At 39.8% G+C, this 23336-nt stretch overlaps 1 protein-coding gene across 1 annotated transcript in view; it reads left to right on the top strand.

Annotated features, from left to right (window-relative positions):
- The first annotated feature begins 3939 nt into the window (after positions 1-3939).
- The window catches only part of NUBP1 (nucleotide binding protein 1), a 44087-nt gene continuing 24690 nt past the window's right edge, over positions 3940-23336 (top strand). Inside the window, exon 1 of the mRNA XM_032126453.1 lies at positions 3940-4015. The gene's annotated coding sequence lies outside the window, so the exon portion shown is untranslated. The remainder of the gene's footprint in view (positions 4016-23336) is intronic.

The raw sequence follows: 23336 nt of genomic DNA, 5'->3' as shown, positions 1-23336 counted from the left end.
TCCCAACTCTGTATTAGCCAACCTGGTCTGTTTTGGTGCTGCAGTCTGCATCAACTCCTTCTGCAGACCCCTCCAGGGCAGTCTTCTGCCCCTGTCAGCAAAGCCAGCTAGCTTTGGAAGGAGATTGCTTAAAACCCCACCTCAGAGCTTTGCCTTAATTCTCAAGGGGCAACCACATCAAATGGCAAACATACTCATATGGTTGGTTTAGATCAAGGGTCTGTGGATGCCACACTGACAAACACAATCAGAGGTTTGTGTTTTGGCCCAGGGATAATCAAAACAGAACTAAACTGCAAGGGCAAGTTAGGCAGCCTTCCAAGGGAGTCCAGGATAATGACTGGTGTGTCCTGTATCTCACTGGTCTTGCATCACCAGCAGCAGAACATACAAGCTGCTCTGAGGTGGCGTTGTGCTGAGGGCTGCAGTGAGGATTTCACCTGGTGGGGTATAACTACAATGTTTGTATTATTATTTTGTAATATTAAAAAGCCTCCATGGGAACCTAGCAGGAACCTCCTGATTTGAAAATTACCAGGTTGTCAGGTATTCTTGAAAGCTGGAAAAGAGGTTTTTCATTTGCTTCCTTTTAGATGGAAGTTCTCTGTCCATTTAATTCCTGATGGTGTGTTGGACTTTTTGGCCTTTTCCCTTTTGTTCTGCTGTTTTCGGTGAAAGCAAAACACTGATGTAATCTTATCAGCAGTTGTAGGGCTTGGCTATTTTTAAGGATTTTAAAGGGAAAGTTCAGATAATGTGTAGACATGAAGGTGGTAGAGCTAAATTGGAGTGGAGCTGAATATTTGGGGCAGTGACAGGCATTAAACAGGGAACCTGTGAGGAGCTGGAACTTTGCCACAAGCAGTTTGAGTGGCAGTGTCTAAAAAGAGAGGCCATCCTTCCCAAGGAAGGGAGCAGTTTAATTCTGACTACAAATGAAATAAAGCTGTAGGAAAATTAATTGCCTGTGTCTGTTAACAACTGTACTTGATTATTTCACAAGCAGATCAGAATCTGGTCATTTGTAAGAAACTTCCCCTCATGGTCCTCTGAAATTCAACACTTAGCAGAGCTGTTAATGTCCAAAAATCGAAGTGAATGGTCCTATGAAGCTACACTCATGTATTGATTTTATAATTTTATGAACTTACAGCTGTGTATAAATGTTATACATGTTTCCCTTTCCCAAAAGCATATAAATAACTGTTCTGCTCTTGTCTGAACCAGTTTTTTGCCTTTTGAAAATCTCATTCATTAGCTCAGATATGCCAATTAAGGAATTAAAAGTTTTGACAGACTTCCCTTTGTTCTAGTTCAATATTAAGGGAAGCAGTGAGAAAGCCAGTAGATAACACTGAGTAGGAAAGCAACTGCAATGTATAGTCTCAAATTAATGCCCTGCTTAAAATCCTTGTGGTTTCCTGTATGAAACTGGGAACGGGGATTTTCTGGAAGAAAATTGCTTGCTATTTAAAAATTCCTTCTGCAGTTTTCTTTGCCTGAAAGTTCTACAGCATTTTGATGGTGATGGGAAGTTCGGTCCCTGCCATATCTTATTCTGCTGTAGTATAAAAACCCAAAGCTTCTCTAGTTGTTAATAAATTAGTATAGACACAAAAACCCTTTTATTTTATAAAGAACTTAAGATTTCATATCAAATAAGGCTGAAAAATATTTTTAGCTGAAAACCAGATTTTTACTCTCCCACTGGTGAACAGCAGAAATACAATTGAAAAACTAGATTAACATGTTCAACAAAAGACAAATATTCCCTGCCTATCACAGCAGAAATGGGCATAAACAAAAGGAGGCAGTGCCAGTACCTAGAATGCATCTCTTTCTTCTGACCACATTTGGGTTTTTTCCTCTGGCTGATGCTTTGATAAAAATGGTTATAATAAATCCTCATGCTGACTTCAGAGGGAGCTACCAAAATCCATGTCCTTAGCTGATCTCCTGTTGCCCCAGCTGGGCTGTGACCTGAACAATTTGACTGTTTAATTTTTTCAAGTGAGCCCAGCTATGGCATTGATGTTAGAATTTAACTTTATTAGCTTTGTGTATTGGCTCAAACATCAGTATTGCCTCAACATAAACATAAAAGAGCAGAATAAGGTGCAACTGGGTAATTCCTCCCTCTGAGTTGGCATTACTTGCTTTCTATGATATCACAGTCGACTTTACACTGCCTAACTTGGGCACCGCTGTGCTTTAATTTTTTTTTTTTTTTTTCCTTATGGCATTACCATATCCTTAGTCACAGCATCTTACTTTGAGATGCTGCTGTGCATTCCAGTTGGGTGGAATTTAACATTTAGATTTTTAGCTAAACTTAACATCCCTAGAGGCTGTAGAGTTTGAAGGCTTTTATTTTTTTAGTTAAAGAATTGCAATGCCAGTCAAGCAATATTTTCCCAGGCTGTCGACTGCTGATGGAAAGTGGCATACTCAGTTTGTTGATAGCATGGGGTAATGCCCTGCTCAAGGAATTGCCCAATTCAATGGCCGAAACTGAGGAGCACCTTGATTATTAGTCAGCTATGTTATGGGAACTATTTGAAATCTTGGCTGCTACTCCAAGGAACTACTTAATAAAAATAAGTACGATTCAAACAACAACACCCCTGCCAAACCCCCACCACTCCCACCCAGAGAAACCCAGTTGTGATACTGAGAGTGTGGACAGGGTGAATGTACTTTGACTGCTCTATCCTGAATGGGTCACAGAACTGCACTTCCAGTTCTTTTTAGTTAGACAAGCACAGTTGTGTTTATTATTCTGAATATAGAAGTCAACACACTTCAGATTTCTGGAAGACATTCAAGGATTTGTATTCCATGCAAGAGGCTTTAAAACAGAATGTGCTGCTTGTTAAAAGCAGCCTATCCCAGTTCTCTCTACAGCCAGTACTCCAGAGCAGGGGAAGCCAAGCCACTATTGCTGAGAGGGAAAAAAAGAGGGGGAGAAATCTAAATAACAGAAATGCATGTGCAGGATTGTCACATGACACCACTGAGAAACATCTGTGAATAAAGCAGAGTTAATCATCAGAAATCAATCCCTCTGCAAAGGAAGTTATTTTCCAGTGTGTCAGGTAATGACACACGGAGTCCAGGCACTGAATAAGCAGGGTGGGAAGTAACTCCCACTGTTTATTCTGATATTTTAGCCGTAAGTGCAGCCTTCTGTCAGTTGAAGTTTTTCTGAAAAAGTGCAACTTTGTCAAAACAATCATAAATAGAGTAAAAGGAGAAAAATGGCAAATAATGGGAGAAGTCACATAATCACACACAAGAATTTGATCTGTTTCACATGCCTTGACAGTGTATTTATGCTATTAGAGGTGGGTAAATGTTGCTGGATCTTAGGAGCCCTTCCATGGTTGGTGGGAAGCTGTGGCAGTTCTCCTCAGGTTTTAACCCGGTTCCTTGCTTGCCTCTCCTCTTACAGATAGGGAGTATTTCTGTGGGAAGTTAGTTGTCATTTTGCTAACTTTCTGCCACAGTGCCAGTGAGTCATGGAATCATTGTCATTAGCATTTACAGGAAACATGAGCAAGTGCAGGGATAGAAGTATACTCAAGCGTTGATGAAGTCAGCGATTTTCATATCTTTTGCGTTTTTATCTTGCGTTTTTAAAAATACTGGCAAGATGCATTGGGTGGGGGAGTTTTCTTCATAACATGTCAGAAATCTTACAGCAGGTGAAGCTATCTAAGTTTGCAAAAGCAAGCAAGCCTGTGTAGAAATGTATGTTATAAATGAGATTTCCATAAATCACAAATAAGATGGGTATGCTTGTTAATGATGAAAATTAATCAAGTAAAGGTGACTAATCTAGCAGCGTGCTTTCCCAAGGTACTGAATGCTCTCATTTGCCTTTTTGAGTATCTTGTGGAGAGCAGCAGGAAGATCTTCTGCATGTTAGATAAATCTAGAATGGACTAGAGCAGAAAAGCAACTTAAGGGGTTTTTAATTCTTTTACTTTGCAATACATCTGGACAATGTGCCTAGGTAAGTTTGGGAATTTTCACAATTCTTCTGTTCTGAATTGTTTAGTTAGTAAAGTTCCTATAACGCAAGTTTCTTCAAGCTCTGCAGATTAAAATGCAAGTAGCTCATAGCTTTTAAGAACACATATGAAATGCTGTAATAAAATCTGTCTGTCTTCCTGTGTGCTTAAGGAAATAAGAGAAAAGAAACTGAGGTTTTGAACTTGGATTCATGTTTCTGTTTATTGTTGTAAGTTGACCAGCCAGTGAATAGTTTAAGTTCATTATGCTGATGTATGGGATGTGTTGAGAAACTCTTGATGTTGTGTTTGAAACCAGGGCCTGAGTAATTTTAAAATTTCATCATCAGTTTTCAAGAGGGGATCAGTGGCAAAGAGCTATAAAAAAATTATTGGTAGCCTATTGTAGAACCTGAATGCATTCAGGTTCCAACAGCACTGATAATGCTGGATCTCAATCCATATTTCTGTTTTATGGCAATGCTGTGACCTGTGTTATTCAGGGTGCCCAGACTGGGCCAGTTGAGAGCATTAACAGATTTCAGTAAGTCAACGTGAAACCAATGATCAGTGTTCAACATGGTCTGAGACATGGAGGGAAATAAAAGGTAAATTAGCAGTAACTAGTCTCCACTGCAGAGCAGCCTTGAAAATCAAAATAAAATTTGGCTGAGAGGACTGGTTTTTGTTGTTATTTGGCTGTTTGTTGGGTTTTTGTGGTTTTCTGGGGGGGAGGGTTTCATGGAAACATGGAAACACTGTGGATGTGCTCTGATCCAGCAGTCATCTAACCAGGCATCCCCACTCCTGAGGTTTCAGACAAGTCTTTCCCGCTTTCCAACCTGGTGAAAGAAGTCTGGTTTTTTAGCAGTATGTCCTGTTTGGCCAGCCCCCACTTTCCTGCATAAGCAGGAATATGGAAGCTTATAATACTCCTCATGGGAAATGTCTCCAGAAGTGCCACAGTTGCTATCAAAACATTTAAAATTTTTTATCTGACTTAAACAGGAAATTTAAATGTAAATAATTTTATATCCTTCAGTAGAAAGAAGCTGTGATGGAACTAAATATAGTTTAAAACAGATGCATTTGCTTCCAGAAATTACCCAGATATTGTATTGTCTGTGCAAATGCACAGTCCAGGTCCTGTGACAGAATCCTAGAATATATTACTTTTGTCACACCCACCATGCTTTCTTCTCCTATAAAAAAAAGATTTCAAAATTTCCCAAACTGCTTCCATATGTTATTTTCACTTTTAAGCACTCAAAAATTTGGTTTTAACACAACACTTAAATCTAGGAGCTGAAAGAAATGGGTGGGTTTGCTTTCATCAACATAGTAAATTACTTTTTCATTTCTGTATTTCTTTACTTATCTTGCAAATTTCATCGTTCAAGGTGAATTTTATTATTTGATTAGTGGAATCAAGTCAACATACTTAATATACAACATACATACAGTAACGTCTTCCATATGATATGTGGTTTAATGAGCTACTTAGTGGTGACTCATTTCTCTGCCATATTCCTTTGCCACTGACTCTCTGTTGCTGTTGTTGAGCAAGGAAAAAGAAGGCAGCAGTGGTTTGGATAACAAAGCCTTCAGGGAATAGTGAGTGGAGGATGTGCAAGAGTATCCAAGTAGGAACTGAGAGTGGAGGCCAGAGAAAAAGGTCCAAAAGCAACTGAACTTGTAATTGAGAACATAATAAACCCTTAAATAAATCACTGTGGACTTGGTACTTAAATGGGACTCTGAACTGCAGTTTTAAAAAAACATACTGTTTTAAACATGGATGTATCAATCTTTGTGATTGCATGGACAAAATAACTGAGACATTCATAAGCTGCATGTTGTAAAGGAAAAGTCAACCAGTTGCCAATGAAAATAAATTGCAGTGCAGTGAGATAAAACCCCTAAAGTCAGCACTCCCTCTCATTAAGATTAATTAGTTGCCATCAAAAACATCAGAGAACAATGTGCATGGGCTCACTTAGGTCTTCAGGGCATGTGGGAGGATTAGTGGCATACATTAAGTGTAATCATTTTCATTGAGCAAGCACGAATGTTCTTTTCCTTATCAGAACAGTGATCCACCCCCTTTCTTTACACGCTTTCCCCCATGGACTCTCAACCCGTTTCTCCCATCAGTTCCACCTCCGCTAAGGAAATGGTAAGTCTTGCTGCTGTCTGTCTCCTAGCACGGAGTTGTAGCAGATAGTTCTCATATTACAGCCAGTAGCTAAATTGCACTTCTCAAATATAACTTTAACATCCACCCACTAGTGTGCATCCAGTGCATTTGGACTATCCAAGGTGGAAACTGCAATGTATCCACAAGACTCTGGTTAGATTTTTAGTATGTAACTAAAGATTTTTTAAATGGTTAGAAGATCAGTAGATCAAATTATTAATTAGCCTTTCTGTCTTTTGACAGGTTCTTTCAGTATAAAAGTGCTGTATTGAACCTGTTCATGCAGAAACTTAGCAAATGTAAAAGATAAATACTTTAAAACTTCAGATTTATGTTCTCCTTCATTAATAAACTAATAAATAGCTTTAGATTTACTCTTCTACCAAAGATTTATGTTTTTTCTGCACTCTACATCTGTATGCATAAAAAAAACAAGTTTTCATCATCAAATGGAAGCACTATGAAAACTTAGGTAAAGTTTGGCTTCCATGAACACATGATTCCAAGGAACACTTGGATTCTGGTTAGTATTTTCTCTATTGGCTCCCTTTGAATACAAATCCTTCCCATGATAACCTTCCACAGGGTTAGTCTAAGTGCCTCAGTGTTCAGAGCTCCAATGATGTGTGCACTCTGCTGAAATTAGGGAACTGCCGGCCACTGTGGGGAATGCTAACACAAGGAGGGATGTGACTTTGCCAGGTACAGATTTAACTTGTGAATAAGGAAAAAGCAACTGGTCGTGTAGCTTTCAATGACAAATCAAAATTTATTTCTATCATTTTCAAATAGAAGGTTTATTGTATATGCTAATTTGAAACAGCAGACCTATCCCCAACTTCTAATAAAATTTAATAGTGCTACTTTATGTGACTGGAATGTACTGTTTTAACTTCAGTTCATTTAATACAAGATAATACACTCCAATATTATTTAGTGTCAGCAGGGAATAACATACTTAAATATTGTGGCTGTGTATACTGTATTGTTCAATTCTAAATGGCCTTACTTCCTTTTTTAATTTGTTCATGTTGTTCTTGACTTAGCTACTGTTATCTTTGTTCAGTAAAACAGTCCCTTATTATGAAAACAGTAGTAATGGCTTTTAGATAAATGGGGGGAAAAAACAGATGTACAAAATATTACCAAAGAGCTGTAAATATTTCATGAAAGGAGGACACGGTTCAAGTGAAGCAGTTAATGAACCAAGCCATGATAGCATTAAAAATACAGAGCTGTGAATGTTCCAGTGTGACAGTACCCAAAACGTTCGGCTTGTGGCAGTGCCAGTAGTGGATATAGAACTGCAAAGTGGGAGTGAAATCAGAGGCATAAGGCACTTGACAGCAGTGATCTTTCACTTGCTGGATGGGGGAACTTTTTGATCAAGAGAAAAATAAAAATCTTTCTAGTGAATGAAGCTTACTCACATTTATGGGATTAGATATATGGATGGAAAGTACTTCTGGCCTAACCTCTAATGTGAAATAGGACTATTGTTGTCATTAGATTAGATCAGATCAGCCACAGCAGAGACCTGAAAATTCAAAAGATGAGAGGTTTCTCCTTTCCCTCCAGAGGAGAAGAGATGGCCCTGCTGGAGCAGGAGGTTTGGACCAGATAAACCACCTCTCCCTTCCTACCTCAGCCATTCTGTGTTAGGGGAAAGTGAGGCACACCTTATTTGAAAGCTCCTTCCCTTAAATGTTAGGGAGGGAGCACACATTCACACCAAGTATATCATCTGTATGATTAATGTTGTATAGTGACCCTCTGAAGATAAAATGACATATTAAAGTGTGTTGAGTTAAAGAGCAGGTATAGAGATATGACTTCAAGTGCTGTATGAACTTGGAAGAATATTATCCCTCTTGAAGATTGCTTAAGCTAAAAGAATGTACAAAAACACTCTATAAAGTCAGAAAATCACCCAGGCAGAGAAAATGTTAATGTCATTCAAGATGGGACCAAAAATGAGGGGGAGGAAATGGATGTTGCATGAAGTGAAGAGAGTGATACATTCAGCTCCGAGCCACCTCAGCCACCTCAAACTTGAGTTTCTGTTTTCACAATAATGTTATTTCTAAAAGTCAAAATTTGCAATGTAGTTGTACCAAATCCCATCTTCTCCCATATCTGCTCCAGGGACATGACTCAGAGAAGTCTTAAGACAGCTGGGAGAATTGAACTGTTTCAAATATGTTCTGTGTCTTACTTGTTGTTTTGGTTTTGATAACTTTTAATTTCCTACTTTGTAATCAAAAATGTAACCCTCTGCCTTGCTAGACTAAACTCGATTGCCTTTTTGGAATTGTCTAGCATTAATGATAGCCTCGTGCAATAGTGCCAAGTATAAAGCATCTTGTCTTTTTCCCAAAATAGCTCTATTTGTTAACATGTCGTGGAGAATTTGAAATCCAGAAAATGTTCAGGAAGGTAATTCAGGGTGACTTTCCCACCAAGCTGCAGAGGTTGATTTGGTAGCTAATAAAACCCAGGGTTGAATGTGAGGGAGAAATACCAACCAGTAATCATTCTCTGATAAGGATCAGGCAGAATACAATTCCTCTGACTGCCACTTCATAGATCTCACACAGCTCAATTTATCCCCCATTGTAAACCCTAGGACTGGCAAGGATGTGCAGAACAGGAGTAGTTGTTTCTATTTCTTCTTTCCAAAGACTTTTCAATACCTTTGCCTGATCTTTTAAAACTATGTAGACCAGTGAATTTCACACATTTAAGACTAAATTAAGCAGAATACTCAGGTAAAGCCTTGTTGGAAGGTCTGGAGGAACAAGAGGTACTGAATGATCCTATCACTGAGTGAAGTAGCACAGGAAATAATCCTGTTCTTCCATCAGAACTGTATGTGTGTGAACAAGTATTTATACCCCTGTATGATGTTCTTCCATGGAACGTCTGGTAAGGAATACCTCAGGGCAAGATTAAACAGGAACAGTCTGGAGAGTGACAAACAGGATGGTTAAAGAAAGTTGTTTTCATCTCCCTTCTTTTCCTTCCCTCTTATGAAGTTTTTTGCTTACCCTTTAATTTCAAGCCATGTTTCAGTGGACAGAACCTGTTGTGGGAAATAAGCAAACATGCTTAGAGTTTGCCTGCAGTTGTGCATTCAGTGGTGCTTATCAGATCAGTCTAGGCACCCAGGGGTTTTATCCCTCATTAGAATGAATACATATGTCCAAAATTAAACATAGGCATTGAGCAGGAATGCAAATCTCTGCTATGGATGGGAGCTGAGGGCAGGATATCCCTGTGGAGGGAACCAGCTAGATGAGACTACACTGAGTTTTAAAGAATAGAGGAAGCACACAAGAGTCTGAGATATGGTTAGGTGCAGTGAATCTTAATTTTTCTTTTTCTGGGACCTAACCCTTCTATAAGAGAGGACTGAGTAAAATGCATCAACAGATACAGGAAATCCTGGCTGTCTGGATAAGACTGTTGTTCCTTTCTGTTGTTCCTTTAACCTGATGTTAAAGGTGACAAATTTCTTGGTGTCAAAGAAAAGGTGATGGGCTACAGATTGAAATCCTGAACGACAAACTGTCAAAAGGGTTATATGAAAAAACAATAAATTTTTTTCTGTGTTGCACTTCTGTGGATATTTACAATTGAAAAAGAACTCATACTTGTGGCATCCTGCAGTATCACTAAATATGTTGTAGTACTGTTCACTGTAACATCTTGTGTGCATTACTGCTGGTAATGCAAATTAAGGTTCCTGCTCTTTCCTTTTAAGAAAAAATTTAACCCATTGGATTGAAAGAGAAGCCCTGGGTCAGGTCAGCCTTGCAGCTACAGGTAACAGTGCAGAAGTAGTTGGGTCAGAGGGTATTAAGGAGTTAACAATACAGGCCCCTGCACTGCAAAACTGCTTTTCAAAACCATAAAACAAATCCTCTATCAATAAAGAAGATGACAAAACTACAGACAGCACAAGAGAATGATGTTTCCCACAGCTTCTTGGACCATTGCAATAATTGTGAAATTTGCTAAATAAAAATTTGGAATCTTCCCAATTTCCTGTGCTAGAAAAGACATCTGTATGTCTGTCTCAAATCTCATCTTAACTTCCAGATTTGTAACAACAGAGCAGCTTCAGGATTTTGTTGTAACTTCTGTGGCTTTTCTTTTAATTATTACACAGGGAGTTTCTTGACTTGCAAGTGACCTGCTGTATGTTGGGGGTCTATATATATTTTGACTGCTTTTTCTCTTTTCAGCTGAGGAGAAAGAATGCAGCCCATAATACTTCTCTCATAGCACTTCAGTTTGAGTCCTGGAAACTGCATGTGTTTCCTGCCAAGTCATGCAACTATAACATGGCAACCAGTAACAATACTTCTGTTGTTTGAAGCATGAGGTTTTCAGACTGTTAGGAATGCTGGTGTTGCTGCTTCTTTTAGTTGTTTAACTTCTTCCAAAGTCCAGAAACAATTTATATCTAAAGTATACTAAAAAGGCAGTTGAAGCCTGATCTTAGTCTTTGGTTTGAATATTGTCTTAGTTTGTAATTCTCCTTTGAGTTTCCTAAGACAGTAGTGCCACCCTGGAAATAAAAACAAATGTAGTTTAAATCAATGGATCACTAGGTGATGTGTGTGTGTCATTTCATAGGTTTTTTCTCAAGTATTGCATTTGTGATTTGTTAAGTGCTTTTGTTTTGGGTGAGTAGAGCCTCTTTATGATCAGAAAGATATGGGATATAGTGGGGCAGCTGGAGTCAGGCCCTGCTCCTCTGGGGGCCTCTTCAGATGTCTTTGCAGGTCCTGGCTCAGTGTTTATGTGCTTGCTCTTTTCTATTAAAACCAGTTGTCCCTGCACTTTCTCTACCAAATCCTGCAGTACAGGGAGCAGCAGTCAGTAATTTAGTGGACCCAAAGGGAGAAGTTAATATTGTAGAAGCATTAGGTTATAGGATTTGTCAATCTAAGAAGTAGGGCAGTCATCACAACCTGTCAGTACAGACTACCCAAGGGGTTTTATTTGATTATCTAATGTGTCTATGCATAATTGTACCACTGACAGTGCTAATTTTGATATAAGGTTCTTCCAGTGGAAAAATAAAAGATCTAAGAGGTTGTTTTGCTTGACAGACTATGGTTAAAGGATGTGCTATTAGGATTTGCATAGGAATATATAGGTAATATGCCAGTGGAGGCTGCTGTGCCTGAAACTGTCCAGTGGTATGTACTGACTCACTGTCTCTTCATGCTAACAGCAAGTGTGCAAGAATTGTAAGGATAAGCCATGTTTCTCACCTAATTATTGCATATCTAGGAAGGGTCTGCTTGTAAGCAGTTTTATCAAAGGGAATATAGGTAAGAGTAAGTTTCTGCTTATAGGTAGACACAAAGGAGAAAACCCATGCTTAAGAAAGGGTAACTTCAGGCATGTTGAGATCTGTGAGGCGTCAGATCTGGAAGAGACAAGTAGACCTCTGACAGTACAAGGGGATGGATTCATTGTGTGGTTTGTGTGTAAAAATCAGACTTTAAGCACAATCTAGGGACAATCTATCTTATAGTGATGCTTTGAAAAACTGGACACCTCATTCTGTGGTTATCAAATGCAAAAAGCAATTTAACTTAAAGAATATCTAGGCTCAGTCTCACTGCTGCTTCTCCAGGGTGATGATATCCAAAGGGCACAGATGCCCCCTGCCCCTTTGCAGACAGCCAGTGCTGCCATCTGAGAGAGGTCCCCAGCAAGTGCAGGCAGTGCTCTGTCAGCAAGGGGCTGCTGTGGGAGCAGTGACCTGCCCGGTTCCTAAGCAGGCTCCTGTTCTCAGGCAGGACTCAGCATTTCACTGTGAGCAGGGGCTCACAGCAGTGCTGTGGGCAGAGCTGCAGGGCAGGCACAGGGCAGCAGCAGCCCAGGCCTGGGGAGGTGTGGAACAATGCCAGGTTCTCACTGCTGCTCACTCAGCCCTGAGTCACGGCTGGGTGCTGACCTCAGGCTGGCCAGACTGCCAGTTCTGCTTTGGTCTGAGGGCAGCCCCAAGCAGAGAATCACATTAAGGGTGATGAGTACTGATTTTATTTTCTTTTCCTTTTTGTAAGCTTTAAATGCCCTGTGTATTTGGGGCTTCCTTTTTATTTTCAGTATTTTCAGTTCCTTGGTGTAAGTAAATTAGTTTTCCTCTTGCTGCTTTCCTTTTCATGGGTTAGGCACCTTATTTTGTAACAAAATTAATATCTAGTTTAATCTAAGATGATACTTGGGTTACAGTTAATGGGAACAGCACTCTTAGAATCATAAATCATACAATCATCAAGGCTGGAAGAGATTTTCTTTCAGAAATGAGTAAAACTTAAGGAAGGTTTTGGGGTTTTTTTGTTGTAGAACAAGAGCCTAGGTAGTGGAAGGTCTGAAATATATAACATTTTGGTTAACTAATCTTAGTTGTGAGTCTTTTCTAAAAATAACGAGTTGTAATACTGGACAAAATGGCAATGCTATACGTGCTGTAATAGTTATAAACTTGAGTCTAACCTCAAGATCCTGTCTGAGTAAGAATTACGAGATACTCTTCTTGTAACCTTTGCCATTAACACTTTCAGCTTTGTGGGCTAATATCAACAGAGCTCAATCAGGCTTAGGACCTACAAAAACATTCCAAAATTTACAGAATGTAGACAGTGTGAACCAGGAAGGGGAAGGACAAGCTTTAGTTCTTTATGAAATGCTGACTGCGTGAACTGCCACAAAGTATAAGGCTCCATGATCTCTAATAAAACTGCACAAGTAGTAATCAGTTAGATGTGAAATGGATGGTTTGGCTTGTATTTCATCAGAGGAATGCAAACTTACAAAGAACAATAAAAGGTGTTAAATAGCAAAATCTAGGTTTAATTTTTACTTTTGCTGAAAGGCTTTAGCAGAATACTGGAAAGTTTTGTCTCAAGAGGCTGTGATCCGTGCTCTGGACTGACTAATAGTACTAGAGTTTGCTTTTTGTTTTCTGAACTAACAATATGAAATACCTTTTGTTTAGAAGATTCTCATATACTTTATAGATGAACCTCGGCCAGTGCTTCTTTTGAACAGTATCTTTTGAATGATAATTATAGCATATAGCATTCCAGATCACATTTTCTGTGGCTTAAAATTCTGGAAGAGTGCTATAGAAATCCAATGGGATGATATGATTTTATGGTGAATATATGTCATAGACAGAATTAAGTGGCGGAAATAATAAAACCTTTAAAATCCTCGATGAAATACACTTTATATAGTATTCCATGAGAGAAGTGGGATGCTATAGTAATTATTAAAAAGTAGATAAGCCTAATAAAGAATGAGTGGGGATTAACATTGTATGTTAGCTCAGTCTAAATCCTATAAATCCTGTTTTTCTTCTACTGAAAGAGAATTTTTTTTAAAAATATGTCTGGGGGTTGTCTGTTCCCCTAGCCAACAGATGACAAGCAGCTCTTGGAATTTCTCTGTGCAATGTTAGATAGCTTTCTGTCACTAAAGTTTTTGTCGAGTTTACTTAACCTCAAAAAGGACCCAAATCCCACCACGCAAAAGTAATCTGGTAGCAGTGCTATTGTCCATTTGAAACTAAGCTCTAATCAGAGTAGAATGCAAAGATGGGGAGGTAAAATAGGTAGTGAGTAGAAGGAAGTCTAAGAAAGTGAAAGAACGTAGCACCCTTCTGTGTCTAAACGTGATTATTGGAGAGGCAGTGAGACACTTCTGCTGTGTGAGAGTCACTTAGAAATTCATAAGCCTGGCATTACAATGGTAACTCAGTCTCACCTAATTACTATCGCTAGGAAGAGATGAGTAGTCAGCCATTCAGGAAGAGGAAATCTATTTTATATTTGTAATTGCTTTTGTTTATAACTGATGGGAGCTGTTAACATCTGTATCCTCAGGCTCTGATAGTCCATTAGAGAGCTCGGAGGAATGGCTAAAACGGAATTGCAGCTGGGAGGAGCATGTGGCAAGACATCGAGGACTGCCAGACATCCTGTAATGTCATCAGCACGCAGCCTCCACAGATCTGCACTACATTCCAAAAGAGATCCTTCAAAACAAACTTTAGCTCTCATTATAGATCAGAAATAAAAATTGGACAGATCACCCCAGACATTCAGTGGCTCATAATATTTCGAGGACTGCTTTGTTCTCTTCAGTAGTGTGACACTTTCCTTTCAGTGAGTACATTGCTTGCTGCACAGCTGAGCCACCCAAGTTTCCAAGACATGAGGAGCCTTAAAGACAGCATGACAGCCTGTGAAATCCAGTTTGATAGTCCTAAAAACATGAAACTACCAGCAAAAAAGCCCCCTAATGCTTCCTCCCCCATCTCTTCTTAGTTCTGGATTGCAAGACAGCCAAGAAAGCATTCCCAAGAGCTCTGCTCAGTCTGAGTCATTTGCAAACCTGTTTTAACTTCTTTAACAGATTTAAAATAATGTTTGAGGCTATGCATCTGCTGAAGAATATAGTGCAATGGTTGATATAATGTTTTTTTTGTTAAGAAAGGTTAATTTCTTTTTTTTTATCTTGCATGTACAGCTTACATGTTTGAGGAAGGAGTGAGAAAGTAATACTGTGGCCACTTTGCAGGAAATGGCATTGGAGCCCTTGTACTTATCATTGCAGGAAGCTGCAGGAAGCCAAATACCAGGAACACTAAAAACAGAATATTGGGATTTTGATATATATATACACCGTAGTAATTTGGCAATTTATACTGGTTCAGGTTAAGTTTTCATTCTGAGGGGAATTTGACTCCTGAGGATACCTGTAAGCACAGAAAGGAATTAGGTCCTCAGAAGTCTGCTGAATGCTCAAATTCTAATAAACAGCCAGCTTCCAACTTTACAATGATCAGCTATTTGAAAATTAATATTTTCCTAGCAATGAATTGTCCTAAATGTTTCCCACTTAAACTGTTATATAAATATTTGCATTTCTTCGATGATGCATGTTCAAATTTGCATGCTGCTGGTTTGATTACTTATTGTAATCATAGAATTTACGTAAATATGCATAAAGGCATCATCATTTCCTCCGCTGTGTCTCACATGCTTTTGATTTATGTACCGGGAAAAGATGTATACTGTGCAATTCTGCTTAAGGAGGGTATGTTGCCTGCTCTGGCATCACTTACAGTATGAAGGCAGGATTTATACACTGCTCTTCATCTGTGTTTATTTGGACAACTCACTGTTAACGTAGCTGGCCCTCTCTCCTGAAAGTTTTACTAACCTGAGTTTCACTCAGACTTACCAGAAAAGGCTTTTTCTTTTTATGTGTGTATTGTGTGCTGTACTTTCGTCTTTTCAAAATGGCAATAATACAAAGAGGATGTGCAATTAGTTCAGAACGTGTATGCTCTCCACTTTCCTTTTAAGCCTGTGAGGACAGATAAAAGACTTTTCTAACTATCAATGGATTTGTTTGCCAGATGCTTTCCAGATGAGTACAGTGAGGGTGGAGAAAGCAGGCCTTTTGGCTCAACACAATTCCTTTGGTTCCTTTCATATTTCTTTCAAAACAAGCTTTTGTTTGTTTTTTAAGAAACAGGAAAAAAAAATCTTGGCAAGTAGAAGGCATTTTAGAGGGAAGATCAGTTTGTGTAGTATTGTATTGAAAAACTGGGCATCTTTAGTTCTAGAGGGATGCAGGAAATTGCTCAAGGCTTTTTTACACTCTCTGAAGGATTTTATTTTTTAAATACATGGGGTTTAGCATTGCTAATGTAGAAGAATGTTCTGTATGTGAGAAGTCTGAAAATAATAGAATTGTCATTTTTATTACTTGTATCACTTTTTTCTCCTGTCCCCAGTATGTAAGAGGCCACTTGTTCAGTGCACTCTGGGAAGCAAAAATTGAAACAAGCTACTACTTTGTTTTCTGTTTACACCCTGACATTTCTAAACAAGAGAAGAATGCAGAACACTTGTAGAAGCGATTATTTTCTTCTAATTTTGCAAGAAATAACAAATAGAAGGTTGATGATTTTGATTTGGTAATGATGTGTTATATGAGAAATATGCAGAGCAATTAGAAATGCCAAGAGGGTCAGGCATTTTAAACCTCCCTACCTGGTATAAATGCCAGTCTGTGCTTCTTTTTGACTAAAGCAATGTCACATTTTCTGCATGTGACAAACTACTTTGGCATTTAGACTGTTGATAACTATAGCACATAAATTGCAAAGATTGAAGGCTTCAGTGGGTAAAGGAGCAATTAAAGAAGCAATCGACTGATCATCAGTCATTAGTGAAAGTGGAGGACAATTAAACAAACCAACCAAGCAAAAAACCCACCTCATTCCTGTATAGGCTTGTCCAGAGGTGGTTCACAGGTATGGTGCTTAAGGCCTTTAGCAATACTAGAACAGGACTTACCATCACAAAAATGTGTCCCCAACATGGTACTTCAGCCTATTGCACCCAGAATGAATATTCAGCACCCAGGAAGAGAGGCTTCAATAAGCTTGTGTGTGAGTGCTTCTCACTGATGAGTCATCAGTGTCATCTCTTCTGCCCACAAGGCAAGGATACATGTTCCTTTTTAAAATCTGTCCTTTGCATGATTGACCCAGTATATTATCCAGATCTTCAGCATGCCTTGGAAGTGCTGTAATTCAGACAGAACTGTGAACACAGAGGTTTGGTACAGCGTGATTGCTTTGCTGTGAACAAGTTTGCAAAACCAATTCAAATGTTGGTCCCCCCCTTCAACATATTTTTCATAAGTCTTTCCAAAGACAGATTAATTCTTTTGTAGTGGGCTGGGAAAGAACTGTAAAGCACCTCAAGACAAAGAATCATGGGCTAAGACCATGGAATGCTATTTGCTGTACAGAAGCAGGCAAGTGAGGTATCAGGGTGGACATAATAAAGCACATATGGATTTGCAGTGAGCATGCTTAGCATATCTCTTTACCACAGAGTGAACTGTAGATCTGGAATATTTCATTGTCAGTGCCTAAGACTGAAAAATCAGTATATTTATGCTGTAGCTAATGCTGTTCACTGTAATTCTTTCACTTCATTACTGAGACAAGTTGAAAAGCAAAGGTCATAGTTTGCTTAAGCTGCCCTTGCTGAGTTCATCAGGCAGGAAGGAAATGCCTTCTGCAAGAATGTATTTGGATGGTAACTACTGCATGACAAGGTTGGAACAGATGATCCTTGAGGTTCCCTTCCAACCTGATATTCTATGATTCTCTACTTCTCTAGTGTATATGACAAAATGATGCTGATTCCTGTATCTCCTCTGAGCATCCTTCCCTGACCCTGTGTTGCCACTGTGCTTCCCCCCCCACACCCTGTGCTACTTGTTCCAAATTACTCTTCCCACTTGATAAGAATCTGTTTCTTTCCCCCCACTTGTCCTTCAAAGGTAGCAGTGCACCCACTTCCTTCTCTCTTAAAAGCCTTTTCAACACTTCCTATGCTCTGGCTGGCAGTCACTGCTGGCTTTGACAGGTCCATATGCCAGGGTACAGTAAAGTCAATGCATGGCTGCAAGTCAGTGATGGAGAAAAAGTGTGTTTTCATTGGGTGGTGAAACCGTTTGATCAGTGACTCCAAATATATTATCCCACTGTTAAATGAGTAGGTCTCAGTAGTCTGTCTTAGCACCACAGATAAAGGGAGTTTGCAGGAAGATGCTGTGGAAAGCTGTGGACAGGAAGTTCAGAGTTTGAGTCCACTTTAATGTCAGTAAGAAAATTGCAGCTACTGAAACAATGGGAGGCAGATACAAAGACAGGCTTGGCCCTCTCTCAGGCTACTCCAGACTTTGTGCTGCTTAGTTGCTGAAAAACTTCCAGGTTCTGTTCTTCTAAATCAAAGAATCTTTCCTCATGAAAAGCAAAGCTGTAAGGGTAATGTGTGTAGCAGTCTAGGAAAGTTCCAGCATGTACTGAGGCAGGTGCTGGTGCAATGGGGAAGAGGATAAAAGGGGGGAAGTTTCTTCTAAAGCCCTCTATATTGCACAGCTCAGAAAAACAAGTCTGTCACCATCTTATGAGTTGCTCTCCCTTCCCTTCACTGCACCTTGAATGTTCCCCAGTTAGAGAGTGCTGCCTCTGCTTTGCTCAAGATATCAAACATCCTTGACAGCAGGCTCAGTGCCACGTGCCAGAGGACTCTGCACGGCTACAACAGCTCTATATACAAAGTGAGGGCCTTAAGTAGGCAATCTGGCTGCATAAACTCTCTTGTAAATGTTATCATACTGAGAATAGTTCTTCTGCTGCTCTTGAAATATGGAAGATAAATGAACATTAACATGCTGGAGCTATCTACAAGTAATAAATCGCAGTGCCTAAATGTTTATGTATGGAACTTCTGCTCGCCAATGCACAGCTCTGATTTATCTGCCCCTGGGGAGAACCAGGTAGCAGTTCTTTTGCATAAGTGCTTCCAGCTGAGGTACAAAAAAATGTATCATTTAGGGCTGTCTGCTTAGCAAGACTGTCAACTTTCCTGTACAAACTGCAGACGAGGAAAAAACTAGTATTTTTCCACCCATCTCTGGATGACCTGTTTAGCAGCAAAGCTTTGTACCTCACTTGCAGGTTAACAAACAAGCCAAACCCACTCAGCAGTCTCCCCCTGATGCAACTTCTCTGCTAGGCCATGTTATTCCCAAGTTTTTCTTTTGTATAGAGTTGTGCCTTTAGTAAAGTGCCATTGTTTGCTTGGGCAGTTCTTGTCTGTGCAGTGTTCAGAACACAGGAAACCTCAGCTATGCCAAAAATCTTTAATGAAGTATGCAGAGTACATTTTTAAAAGGCATTCCCCTATCTAGCTGTAAAACTGTAGTCTCTCTGCTCAGACTAACAGCCATGAGGACAATTATTTATTGATAATTTTATTAGGCAAATCAATTCATTTGTGCTCAATCCAAACCACAAAACTAATTCTGCAGTAAGTACTTGTACAGATAAACTCTTCCTTTTTTTTCCAGTAGACTCAAGGAATCAGCTCAGCTTTAAGGATCTGGAACAGAGAGAAATATTTGGTAATTTTGGTACAGGGTATCCATTAGTAATTAGTCATAAATTCGCTTGTTTTGAACGTGGGTTTGGTGTCACTGAATTTCCATAGCATCCCTGAGCCCACATAGCTTTCTAGTTACAAATTTCAGCTGGAAAGGCAAACACTCCTTGGGACTTGCCCTCTTCATAGGAGTCGGTCTGTGCAAGCCTTGAGAGACTGTTTCATGCAGACAGCATTTGTGGCACTGGCATGGGACAGCTTTGTCCTCAAGTCTGTTTGGTATGTCTTTTCCTACATGAAACAGAGGCATGGGGCTGCTCTTTCTTTTGTGTCCGGGATGTCGGGAGGGAGGGGCCTGGCAAGGGTTATGCTCAGCCTTAAATGAGAAAGGTGAAGCGGGGACACAGAGCCTGAGCAAGTAGAAAGGAGGAACAGCGGGATGAGCAGCGCTCCCAAGGAGAAGGGGCAGGGCAGAGTGCATGGAGAGTGGCACGGAGCAGAGCTTTGCCAGAGGCATGTTAGAACAAGCCACTGCCATTTCAACAGACAGTTCAGCAACTTAATGGAGGTAATGCAACAACCACAGTAGCATGGAGCTCAGCTCTGGCTGTAAAACATGTACAGAATCCTTGGTTAACACTTCAGCAGCTCAGTCCACGGGCGGGAGTCGCAGCAGCATCTGCAGTGCAGGAGCATCTCACAGTGCCTGGACAGAGGGCTGGGTTCAGCTCCCCATGGCTGAGAGCACCACAGTCCTCCCTGCAGCGTGTTTGGATCCCTGCACCTCTGCAGAGCATACAAACGAGCACGGTGGATGCAAATAGCCATCCCGAGCCCATTTTCATGTTCACCTTGTTTTCCTGCATGGCATGTTTGCAAATGCTTGCGAGTTAAACACAGCTAGGACTGCGCAGGAACACGAGGGGATCACGTAGACAGCCCTGGCAGCGTGTCAGGCTCCGGGAGAGAGTTACAGAGGGCTGAGACAGTTATAGGTGGAGCTGTCTGAGATAGCTGCAAGTACAAGTTTCACAGACTTCTCTCAGAACATTGCCTGCAGGGCACAGATGTGATAGGAGGGGATGAATACACTCCTGTCTTTGTTGCATGTTTGTTTTTGAAGCTGAGCTTTTAAAACAATGTCACTTTTCCTCCTACGGTGCTTTAACTACACCACAGAACACCAGTGCCTGGATGTTTAGCCTGAGCCTTGCCACATCAGCTGCCTGTTCAACCAACCTTTTCCTTCTTGCCTGCTAAAGCAAGGGACCAAAGCAGGATGCACAGGCCACAAGGAGCATTGTGCAGGGGTTCTTGCAGGGGTGCCTGTGCTCTCGTGCCCGTAAGTGTGGTCCTTGTATCAGTCTGTGCTGCTCAGGAGCCCCCAGCAGCACTGTAGCTCCCTGCTCCTGCTGTCCCAGCTCCTCTGCTTGTGAAAACTGTGACAGTCTTTTAGACTCTGCAGAGTAGGGACCCGCTGGCTCTCATTGTCCCACCACCTTCCTGACCACGCTTTGCTTGTTGCCCTCTGTGGAGATTATTTTCACCACCATCTTTTGTTAGTGTAAAGCCTGGTTTTCTTGGGCTGAATTCTCTTATGAATGCTTGTTTCACAACACTAAGAAATTTCTCATAAGAAGACAACTTCTGTCTTGTTTATTTAGACATATTTCCCTTCAAACTTTTCCACTTTAAAAATTCCATTCTATATTGGAGGGTTTGGTGATAGTCCTACAGTAGCAAATGCCTTAAAAAAAAGCACGACACAACAAAAACCCTACAAACAACAGATGGGGAGTCTCTCCTGTGCACCATAGGTCTGCCTTATATTAAATACACCACATCAGCATGGGTATTTTGTATAGGTTTGAATTTCTTTGCATTGGCAGTCAATGATGGATTGCCTTGGTGTTTATAAATACTGAGAGAAAATCCAAACAAAAGTTCAGATCACTGTGTCATCTCCTTTACTTATTTGTCCAATATGGCTACAGGAATGTTATCTGTGATTTTAAGAATAAAACCCCTTAAGAGATCAAAGGACATCATAGGAAGACTGGATAAACATTTATAGATTCCAACTGAAAAAAAACTACAGCTATAAAGTCTAAATACTTAGGAGGGTCTTTCCTTCATCAAATAATACTTAGACCAGTCTGACCTGTATTTTAGTCTCCTGACTAAGTTTTAATAGACGGCTTTGTTTATAGCATGGTTTTCAGCAGCCCTGAGGCCAGGGAACAGACCTGAACTGGTAGTGCCAGCAGTTATTTTATGACTTGAGCAGACGTGTTCTTACATGATGTGGGATCATAATGCAGTGATACTGAAGTTCTTTAATACTTCAAAGCAATTTGCATTGGAAAAAAGATTTTCTGTTTTATATTGTCTATAAATTCAAATTCTTTTTTGCACAGTAAAGCACTGGTTATTTGTTATTGGTTATTTGTTTTTCATTGTTGGAATTGGTTGTGCCTTTACCTTCATAACTTAATCCTTTGATTTGAAAAAAGCCTATAATCCATTTGGGATGAGTCTCCTTCTTAAAAGAATTTGGGGCTGCAGAAATAAGCTAAAAATGTCATAGTACTTTGTAAACTACTGCTTTGGTGTCAGAATCCAGGTCCAGAGTCATCTGATTTGCTTGTGTTTGTCACTGGTGCATCTACTTTTACTGTGTTGCAATTCTCCTGAGCCTCTTCTGCAGAATGTGTTGCCTGTACACTTTCTCTTGCAATGATGAACAAAATGTGCCAAAACCCTCGTGTGCAGTGACAAGCAGGTATCAGAGCTGCTTGTGGTTAAAAACTCAATCACCAGACACAAAAGTCTCCTATTCAAGGGTACAGGGATTTGAAATTTTATCTCTGCTGAGCATAGTTTAGATGCACTTTGCCATTGTCTCCAAGAGCTGCCAGGAGTTTTGTTGTATTAGGAAATGCATGATCCTGATGCTTTAAGTTCATGCCTGTAATGTTATGGGGGAGGGAGAAATCCCAGAAAATCTTTTTGGTCAGTGTCTATGTTGTATTAACCATCCTGCCCCTGGGCTCACCCTGTCTGCAGTCATTAACTGCTCCAGGGGCTGACTGATACTGTCCATTTTTAAGAGGGAGAGTGTATCATTAGACCATGTTCTGATCAATGATAGTGACATTATGTCCATGTAGAGTGCAGATCTCTGTGGGCTTTGGTGTGTTTCTGCTTCACAAAAATGAGCTTTGCTCCTATTCTGAGAAAAGTTAGCATCATGGATTGGGGATGTGTAGAAGTTCAAATTATCTCTAGATTCAAATTCAAATTTAAAAGGCCCAAGGACATGGGTTTGAAAAGGTAGGACTCAATATAGTATCAGAAATGGGTTTTCTGAGAGATTATTGTTTTTCCAAGTAGCTAATACTTAGGTTTTTATACCAGGGAATGAGCACTATCTTCTGGTTAAAAACTTCCAAGCTGACACATGGGATGATGAAGGTCTTTGAAAAGTCTTGTCATACAAGCACCATCACATATATTGATTGACTGGGCACACCACCTGTACAAATTCTGCTCCTTTGCTGTTATTTTAAATTTTTTAAAAAGTGCTGCTAGTAGAGTTGGGTAAAATAAACTGCCTTCACTGTAATCAGTAGTGTTATTGCACCCAACTGCTGCTATCATTAGTGAAGATACTGAGAGCCATTGTTTTCTTACTCTATTTGAAATTTGAGTCCATAAACTTTTATGAGCTATAGTTTAGATAATGTTAGGAAATGGCTTGTCTGGAACTAAAATTATCTCATTGTTTCAAACAGGCAGGTACAGGTTTTGGTCTTTTCTACATTACTCTATTTGCTATAAAACAGATCTTATCTTTTAAGTGTTATGGAATTGCACATTAAATTTCTGGGTTTATACATGGAAATACAGTAGATCTGGCTTCTTGATGTCTGTGGCTCCATATGAGTACAATAATTAATGATCTAGTTCACAAGGAGAAATATCTATGGAAAAAAAAATAATGTTATATTCTCTTGGGGCTTTTTATAAGAGATTCTCAGGTTTATCTGTGTGAGTATCTTTATGATTGTTAGAAGTGTGTTTCCTTTGACGTATTCCCATCACAACAGGGATTAACTGCAT

Source organism: Corvus moneduloides, chromosome 16 (assembly GCF_009650955.1).
Source record: "Corvus moneduloides isolate bCorMon1 chromosome 16, bCorMon1.pri, whole genome shotgun sequence".
Taxonomy (NCBI): Eukaryota; Metazoa; Chordata; class Aves; order Passeriformes; family Corvidae; genus Corvus; species Corvus moneduloides.
Note: the sequence above shows the minus strand (reverse complement) of the source record. Positions and strands in the feature narration are given on the sequence as shown.